The sequence below is a fragment of the Polyergus mexicanus genome, unplaced genomic scaffold (assembly GCF_030449975.1).
Source record: "Polyergus mexicanus isolate NDT 795.1 unplaced genomic scaffold, iyPolMexi1.0 SCAF_6, whole genome shotgun sequence".
Classification (NCBI taxonomy): Eukaryota; Metazoa; Arthropoda; class Insecta; order Hymenoptera; family Formicidae; genus Polyergus; species Polyergus mexicanus.
In genome coordinates this window covers 7,751,125-7,761,668 of record NW_027223326.1, presented here as the reverse complement: position 1 = coordinate 7,761,668, position 10,544 = coordinate 7,751,125, and the positions used below count along the sequence as shown (strand labels likewise).

General features: G+C 37.1%; 1 protein-coding gene across 6 annotated transcripts in view; it reads left to right on the top strand.

The window, feature by feature from the left end:
- The window catches only part of LOC138934405 (uncharacterized), a 240,405-nt gene that overhangs the window by 115,949 nt on the left and 113,912 nt on the right, over positions 1-10,544 (top strand). The gene's annotated exons all lie outside the window — the stretch shown is intronic.

Sequence of the window (10,544 nt, the reverse complement as noted above, 5' to 3'; positions counted from 1 at the left end):
AAGCAGTGGTATCAACGCAGAGTACTATCGTATTAGCTTATATAGTATCTAACAAGTATTTAACACGTGTGGCGATATAATATGTATACGCGAGGGTGAATGATTTTATTGATTTTTACGAACAGGGCGGTGACTCTCAATGGCACCATTTACGCGATATCCGACAAGCTCGTGTGCTTCTGATCGAGGGCGCTGAATTATAAAGGCCGGAGATACGCGCGGCGATCAGCCAATTTTCTCATCTCTCACGTCAGCCACATACATTTCTTGAATTCGTGCGACGTGACAAATGTAAGAGCGAGAGATGGAAGGAAGTTTCCACTGCACTCCGTTTCCGAAGTTGTTCATCCTTAATCCCGGTATTACTTGGAGATAGACTGGAGGATAGACTCCTCTCCGGCTCTGTCACGTCTCGAGACACGGCAAATTAGTTCGCATCGATCAGACGAGCCCTTCTGTCTGCAATGAGGATATACGCGCGTCCGACATTGATCAATTCGTGATACGATTGATTAATTCTTTGATCAACGGCATACCCGTATTATACCTGTATATCAACTTGCATCATTAACTCTTTCTCGACTTTCTTTACTCATAACTCAAAATTTTTTTTCGTTTTATTTTACAAAAATTTCTTTTTTCACAATTTCAAGTAATATGTATTTCACTCATTCCATGAACAAATAAATATGCATAATCGAATAAAATCTTATAAGTATAGGGGAGAATAAGAATTATATCTCTCAATGATATATTATTATATTACTACTTAAATGTTAAACTGGACTTTGTATTAAATGAAGCTACTATATATATACATATGATATATATATATATATATATATATATATATATATATATATATATATATATATATATATATATATATAGGCTGCCGTATTTTGTAACCGAATAAATGTCGCACTGGCAAAGTTTCGGGGTCATCGGCTCTCTCTCTCTCTCTCTCTCTCTATTTTGTCGATGCGTTTAATACGCAGGTCATGTAATCCTGCGCAATTCGATTGCTATTCAATTGCTGCATCATGACGTACCGCGCAGGAATAATTATGCACTAGGACCGGTCTTCATAATACTCCAATTTCTCGTACAGCGCGAGGCATAAAGGAAGTTTCTCCAATCCGTTACTTTATTGTGCGCTCATGTATCGCGAATATAAATCGAACACGGATCGATACGCACTTTCGGCAAATTAACTATTATCCGTGCGCGAATAATTTCCTCGCGATAATTGATATCGATGCGGACTGGCGACGAGGTCCTCCCTTGGTAGTCAATTTTCCAGCGGCTCCTCTCGTATCCTTTGTTCGTCCCTCCCCTTCTCGTGACGCCGGATAAAGTGCTTACTGATTATTCGTCAATGGCGAATCGATTTATTGCGATAGAAGGACGGCAATAATAAATCACTCCGCCGGTCAACCTTATCTTTGCATCCATGTATCGCGCTTGTCAGAGCACGGGTATTGTTAACCCGTTAACTGTAGAATCTATAATGCACAATGTTGCATATACGTGCGTGCGAGAGGATGTGATGAAAAGAAAACGGGAGAATACAAGAGTGATGCAGGAAAACATATGCTCGTCGACATTTTACTCTTCTTGTCGCGGGTAGTTTAAACATTACTTTATTCGATATAATATCCTCATCAGCCATCTAGCGCTATTACATTAATTCTCGAAGGACATAAAAATCAAATTATAGCAAATTAGATTAGTTTAACGTTCACGGTTTGCTTTTATTGTTAAATACACGTTATATAAGTGCTAATACGGGGGCAGATGGTTGTACGAGTTAACTCGGTAATTCGGAGCATTACAATGGCCACGTTAGTAATAAATCATTGCCGAGGTCATTATCTCGAGCTCGGTACGCGAGTACCGCTGGCATAGCACTCGCGCTTCTACATACAACACATTTCTGCCGATCTTTCGAGATACCGATTTTTATACACAAAGTAGAGAGAGAACGCTCTCTCTCTCTCTCTCTCTCTTTCTCTCTCTTTGCGCGATGGAAAATTCGTCAACTCTCGGCGTGCATTAACGCCGCTCTGATTTGTTTCGTGTGCATAGCACGCTAGGCGAATACAAAGCGTCTCTCGTACGAGTATATATACAATGTTGGGTAAAGGCACAAAAGAACGCGCGCGAAAGTTCCAATTGACAAATCGAGTCACGTAGGAAACTTCAAGCATGTAAAAATAACCCGCGACATTTCGCGTTCATGCCCGACCGAACGTTAGTTTATGAATTAAAGCAGCGTTCTAGATGATTAAATACAGAATATGCAGATCGAAATTATTCAAATTATAATTGATCTCCGATAATAGATTAGCTAATTATTCAGAGATCTAGTTTGGATCTTGTAAATTATTTCAATTTTTTAACCTTCCAATGACTTTTAATTACCAATTGAAAAATTGAGATTATGTAATATTGAAATTATGAAATTATGAAATAGCAAATAGAAAAAAAAAAAGATGTTATATTTTTTTATCATTATTTTTTCGTTTGTTTTTTTATTCGTTGTCCGAAATAGTTTCATTTCAATTTTTCAATTATAACAATTTGCTTTATGTTATTGTATTTACGAGAAATATTTAGTATTTTTCTTTCACGATATTAAACGAATGACGACATTGAAATTATATACACATATCAATCAAGCAAACAAAATTGATCTGTTATATAGTCATATCATGAAGTTTCCGAATATATCGAATAAATTGAATACATAATGATTTTCGTTATAATATTGTGCGACGATATAATAGCAGTCGAGAGAATTCAGTGTTTTGATTATTAAATTTGATGATGTGGCTGGAACAATGCGTTAATTTCATTTGATCATTTTCGTTAAGTTATTATATGAAATATCTATTAATCTGTAAAATACTGGATTTCTCTTATTATTAACAGAAATCACGATATAACAAAACTTCTTCTAAACTTTCCTTCTTTATAATCTCCTACAAAATTTGTAATATTATCTTTATCTCATTAATTATTTATTCAGACATTCCTTTCTTTTTATTCTGCTATAATATATATATATATATATATATATATATATATATATATATATCACATCATATTTTATAGATTTTTGTATGTATTTAAAGTAGCCGGGGAAAGAATTACAATACAAAATACCGAATTTTCCGAGCGACAAAAAAAAAGATTATAATTATGTCAAGCTGCCGTTCATTAATTAACCGATAGTGAAGGAAGCTCTTAATGGTAATCTGATATTCTATTCGGAGTATCTATTCAAATGCGGTGCGTATGCGTGGCTATTTAAAGTCTTATCGGATCATCAATTTCGTCTAAGTACCAAAGTATTTAACGGACTTTGGAGAGGGAAGGTACGTCATATTAAGCATTTAATGCAATTAATCGACGAGTAATGTTCTTTTACGGATTACAAGGATTTAAGGCACTGAAATCGAGTGTTTTAACCGAAAGCCATGGAGTTTAAACCGTAGAGATTAAGGCAAGCAGGATGTATAATAAGAGATGTAAGATTCAGATATTATCGTAATCTCTTCAGTCGCGCTCTCCACGACGGCGAAAGATGCCGGTAGAAAACGTCGAGAAGTAAACGGTCGAATTTAATTATTCTACCTTTATATACTATTATTTATCACGGCGTATTAGATTGTGAACGTAATTATTTATATATTAGCGAAAACTTCTTTTATTACAAATTGCAATCGATAATAGCTTTTTAGATCGCATATATTAGCTCATATGATGTGCAAACTTTTCTACATCTTTCTTTAACGAAGATATTTTTTAATTTTTAAATCTTTACGCGATGCTTTCCGTACTCTAGAACTTGAACTTTATTTCCGCAAATAATCATATATATTTAATAAAATAATTCTTGATAATAGCGTAATTATAGTAGTTTATCATATAATTAAGGATTAAAAATAAAATTAATAGCGGTTTTTCAACTTTAACAGAGACACAAAAAAAAGGCTATCGTAACACGAGATCGTTATTCGCTAATCAATCTTCGATACCCGCGGAATTAAACCACACGCTTTTATTTCTCAAAGTTATCTCATTAAAGCTAGCGCGGGCATAGCTCGTTCGACGTTCGCTCTATAAAGCCGATATTTAGTATCCGTTATACCGAGAACAATAAGCGTTATAGATTATCAATCAACGGGGGTTTGTTCGCGTGCAACCAGTTCCATATTGTATTGCCTCTCGACGAAATTACCCTGATCCCCCCCCCCCCTTATTGTAGTTATTTTTAATATATTGTAGCGCATGAATACACGCGTGTACAAACATGACGGGAAGCGCGAGTATTTTTTTACGCATACAAGAACGATAGGTGGGGGAAAAAAAAAAAACAACAATCGCGATATTCCAGACCGATAATGAAAAGAAATGTATCTTCGTCGAATGGTTTGCGCGGCTAGACATTTTTCTTGGCATCTCGTCCCTCTCTCGTCTCATCTTTTATCATCGCCACGATGTCGTCCCTCGTGCTCGTCTAATGTCGTCATCGTGCCGATCTCGTGACGCCGAAACTCGTCGCAAATTTGAAGTTGCAGGAAAAAGGGGGAGAGAAAGGGGCGGGAGGGAGGGAGGGAGGGAGGAAGGAGGATATATAGCTTTTTCTCAAACTTTTTTCATACAAAGTATACTGTGTGTACCCTTTATTTTCTCTTTTTTGCGGCGTCCCCTCGATAAAAGTTCGCGCACATGTAGAGGGGGAGAGGTGGGATGGATATTACCCGTATTTTACGACACATACAATATTTTACGTCTCTCCTCGTGATATGTAGTATGTTTTTTTTTTTTCGCCGGCACATTCGAACAGATGGAGCAAAACATTGAACGAAGATACGCACTCTTTCTCTCCATTCTCGTAGTGTTTTATTTCCTCGTTGGTGTCCGCGGAATTAATTGAACGTTACATTTTCCGAAGGATCGTTCCATCTACTGATCTACACGATCTACTCCTCTTCCTCTTCCTTCACCTCCTCCCCCTCCCCCCCTCCCTCCCCGGTATTACACGAGAGAGAGAGAGAGAGAGAGAAATATACTTCGAGGAATATAAGAGCGGGCGCGCGCGCGTATCTCGCTTAAAATCGATTTCCGGTGAAGATTAATTGAATATCCGGTCTCTCCTTCTCTCTCTCTCTCTCTCTTGCTATGTTCTATATCGGACGAGAAAAATGCAGGATTCCCATGGCACTCTGGTATTTCTGTTCGCGGCGCCGTCCCTGTCTTTTCGTACGTGCCATCGGACTCGTATCATGGAATTCGCTGTCTCGATCGATGGGCGGATTTCAATCTATACATTCTGTCTGCATGTACGTCGGAGTATGATATCGATAGTATCGTAACACACACTTTCTTCCGAGTCACTTCCATCTGTGTATTCGTTGGATGAGCGCGCGATAAGGTATATTATATGCTTGTGTCGATGGTGATATTTCAGGATGAAAAGAATTTCAAGTTAACACCAAATACGCCCAACACGTTTAAAAGAGAAAAGAGAAAGGAAGAGAATAATAATGATATAATTAAGGAAAAAAAAACTTGCATCGATTAAATTATATATGCGTATATTAAAATTAAATTATTTTTTCAATGAACGAATGTTCGTATTCGAGTAGAATAGGACAAGATAATATCACCGAATCGAGCGCGCACGCATAGAAAAGAAAAAAAATTATAAAACTGTTGTATGAAATCTAACACGTACTATTTTACGATTACATTAGCTGCGGACCATGATTCACTGTTTACAACGTATCGCGTCGCAAAAATTTTTCACGCAATGTTTGCTCGCGCGATATAAATTCCCGATGCGTAGTACCTATAATATTGTACAACGATACGATCCACAAATCGTGATGTCAAATCATTACGGCATAGCGTCGTTAAAATTAATGCGCGCTCGGAACGAGCCATATTTACGCGCTGTTTTCTCGATCGTTAATGAAATTCGGACCTGCACGGAGGCATCGAATCACCGATCGCATAAACGCCGAGTAGAAAGTTATTAATTTCGACGGGCGTGTTATTTCGATGCATAATCAGCTTCGTATTTCGGAACGGCGAGAATTTCATGAAAGTTTCGCGCGAACAGAGAATGAGAGTTTTGTTCAGAATTCCGCGTTAAATTTTATCACTATAAAAGAATAAGAGAATAAAATTAATCCTTTATAAGATTTCAAGTAAAGCCGCGGGAACGCAGCTATGTTTGACGATATTTCGCCGTAATTTTTCATCGGTGATACGCGCGGCGAGAGGATTCGCTACAATTCGCTTCGAGTGAAGCTCAGTAGCTAGCAAGATAATTATCTGTAAATTAAACTCACTCCCTCATCCACTCCTTCTCTCACTTACGTATTTTCTTCCCTTCGTCTCATTATCTTTTCCTCTGTCTATCTGTCTGTCTGTCTGTCTCTCTCTCTCTCTCTCTCGCTCTCTTTTTTTCTTTCTCTCGCTCGTCCGACATCGTATTATTTGTTAATGCGATATTAGCTTAAATTACCGGTTAAACGTTGTACGAGAATTGTCCGTAAACAGTTGCACTTTACTCGATTACGAGTCACAATGGACACGGTGAATACTGCGCGTTAGAAGGGCCTGGAACACAAGTGCTCAGATATGTATGTGCATATCGACATGATCGAATTATTTGTTTACAATCGCGGGGGGATGGCGAGTGTAACGATGTAATGGAACGCTTAATATTATCCGGCGGATTGTGGAACCTCGAGAAATAATGTATCAGATATTAATCGGTTTATCTTAACGGCGTAGATTGGATACGAACGGAACGGACGTTAATAAGCGTTTCGCGAAATTGAGTGTAAGAAAAAGAATGGAAGGAGAAAGAAAGGGTAAGAGTCTTCTCGGGAATTAATTCGCTCGAATCTATATAAGTTTTCGTAGAATATAACAATTTTTTGTGTGTTTAATATTTTCATTTACATTTTACGCGATATATAAAAGGTATAGTATATATTTTTATGAAATTCTATTTTAAATAAAATGTAGCACTGCATATGCGATATGGATTTAAATTACAAAGTGCTTATTTTTTTCGAAAAAATTTGAAAAATTTAAATTTATTCATAATTCACACGTATATGACATGCGATATAAATCGTTTGAACCTTCGTGCTCTTCCCGTTTGTATCTCCACGTGACAAAAAATTTGACATTTCTAGAAAAGTCTCTTTTTATTATCATTTTACAAATTGAGATACAACGACAACACAATTGGTTACATTAAATTGCTTTTACAATATTATATTAAATGACAGTAATGTCTGTGTGAAAGATGATACCTCGAAACGATATCGGATATCGCAACAATATCGCATTAACAATTGTTCCACCTAAATAAGCTTTTATATAAAATTATATTATGTCATCTCGTACAGAATATTCGCTTTATATTAACTGTGATTTCAAATAATTTCTCGGCAACGAATATGTTTAATTGCAATAATTACATATAGACACATATCGTTCCACATTTATATCCAATGAAAAACTAATTACGCAAATTTATTCAACAAAATCTGGAAATAGTTGGGATGTGGAAATAACTTTAAATTACATTAGTCTTCTATGTTAAATTTGGTAAACATGCATAAAAGGTTACACCTCACCGATTTTATCGCCACTTAAATATGTTGTAGGAGAGATTCTTCCGAGTAATCCTCTGCAAGAAAAAAGTGGGGGAGAAAGCATTCGTTTAGAAGATATAATAAATGGAAATTTTACAATTTTAATGCTTTCTTTGAAGTATTATAAAATAAAATTAGGAACAGTGATATATGGGTTCCGCCCCTGGGGGGAGCTCCACTTCCGGAAGATATAACCTATCCCAAACCCAGTTTCAGTTTCAAAAGTAAAATTGAAGACATGGCTCAAAAATTCATGTAGTCGCATATTGAAAGCTGTTAACGAACTGCGAGAAATAGGTGAAGTCGATTATTGACAAAATATCTATAATCATGTACCTATCCCGTAAATGTAAACCAATACTTTTTTCATATCTACCCTACAACAAATACAACGTACACAAACTTCATTTTTCCTAATAGCACTTTATAATATCCGAGAAAAAGCATTAAAACTGTCAAACTTTAATTTGTCATATCTTCTAAACGAATGCTTTCTCTCACTTTTTTCTTGCGGCGAATTACTCGGAAGAACCTCCCCTACGATATATCTAAATAGCGATAAAATCGATGAGGTGTAATCTTTTATGCATATTTACCTTAAATTTAACACAGTAACGTCTTGAAATCATTTTTATCTTTTCTATGAGAGCCGTAAAATATGTAAATGCTAAATTTCTGCGGTAACCTATTTTTGACCGTCTAGTTATCTTTAAATCCAGAGATGTGTCTTCTCCATGTTTTAAAAAGCTGCTCACTCCGTGATGTTTCGTTTGTGATGATTCGATATTGAATTATTAATAAAAGTAAACTCAACTAAACTAAATATTATGCGCGCAATTGTTCTTTCGACGCGTAATGGAAGAATATATTATTAATGCAATTAGTAATTTTATAGCAAATTAATATTGAACTATGAATAAATAACGATGTAGTTTGCGTAATAGTGTCGAATAAATTGAATGTAGCGCATCAATAATCGAACATCCCTTGAATTTATCGTCGAATGTTTCCCTCTTGTATATCCCTTAATATACCGTTTGGCTATTGTCGTAGGAAAATTCTGATATCGCGTGCTATTATTATAGCGAAATAATAATCGATTGTGCGGAGATACGTAAAATATGCGCTTTCAATCGCGAATTTTTGACTTTTCTCTCGAACTTTATACCGGTTGTATCACAGATGACATTCTGGAATTTTTGTTGCATCGCCAGAACAAGGAATAACCGATATAACCATGATCGCGCATAAAACGTGTCACGTAAAATTCGACAGAGGCGGGGAAAGAAGGTTTAAAGTTGGGGATCTGAAAGAGTTGCGGGGGAGAGCGCAAAAAGACCCACAGCGATACGATCGTTTTCTTGCGCACCCTCGCTATCAGAATTAGGGATTCGCGTCCTTGGGTCTCTCAAGATTTGTATGCGCGTGTATGTATCATCATACACCGACTGTGCCATCATTGTGTATACACGGAATGTAATATGGCGATGCCCGTAGCGTCACATGGCTATTTAAAGGAGCTGCGGGATACCTTAGAGAGGGAGAAGCGAGAATCGAGGAGGGTCGCTTAGAGCAACGATGCGACTGCAAGAAGTAAGGACACCGAGGGAAGGAAAACGTAAGAGAAGGGCAGGAAGAGACACCCCCGAGGCGACGCACCCTCTATCGTACTCCTCCATTCTCTCTTCTTCGCTGCTCTCTCTTTCTTTCTCCTTCTTCTTTCTTCTTCCTTCTTCGCGGTATCTCCACCCTGTACGAGCCATCCCTCGTACCGACCCTACCGTTATTTCCCGTTTCCCTTTGTTCGCGCGGGCGACGGTGATATTCTGCGGGAATCCGCAGATGTGGCTCGCTCGCATCCGCGTCCCAGCCCACGTCTCGTTTTCGCAGGCCCTGGCTTGCGCGAGTTTGCGAAAAGCCAGACCAAGTGACACCGGTGCGGCGCGCGCTGAGCACGGCATTGTTGCTCAGTGACGGGCTAATAAAGAAAAATAGAAGCTCCGGCGCGCGCGCCAGCGCGGATATTAGTTGTCTTCTATGCTCGTGAGAGGCCAAAATGCGGCGAGGAAGAAATGGACCGTCGATCCCCGACGAGAAAAAGACGAGAAAGAAGGAGAATGAGAGAGACAGATGCGGTGACGGGATTTTATATTTACGTGCTTCTCGATGGGGGTACCGATTACGTCTCTGCTAGGATTTTATTTGAGAATCCCCAATCTCGCGATAAAGAGCAATTTTATTTGTCCACTAGTGATAAATATAAATGAGAACATATACACGTCTATGTTTTTAATAAAGCGAAGTAATCATGGATAATATGAAATATTTTTATATATTATAATTTAAATAATTAATCTGATATAGAATAGCTATTCAACACCCGTTGCGACGAATTTAGCTAATCGCGAATCTACATCGAGGAAATAAGAAAAAGGAGAAATTTAAAATAAATTTAAAGTAAATTTAAAATAAGTTAACAACATTGAAAAAGAAATTGGACTTGATAATTATGAATATTTTCTATAATAATGAATTTTTAATAAAGAAAAAGATAAACTTTTCGCATGTTAGCTCATTAATATAAAAGATTACTCATATAGAGACATACCAATGATATGAGATATAAATTTGTGCGACGAACATTTTTATTCGCGTATCATTATTGAAAAATTTATTTAGGAATGAAAACAAAGGAGGAGAGCCAATAAGGCTTGATTTTTGGGCCAGAGCGTCGCACTTTTTTGATCGCATATTTGTATAGTTGAAGTCGAGAGCTTTCCAAAACATTCTATGAAAAGCTTTTTACGTTGGGAAAAGTGAAAGTTATAAGTACTCAAAGTTTAAGAAACATTGGGG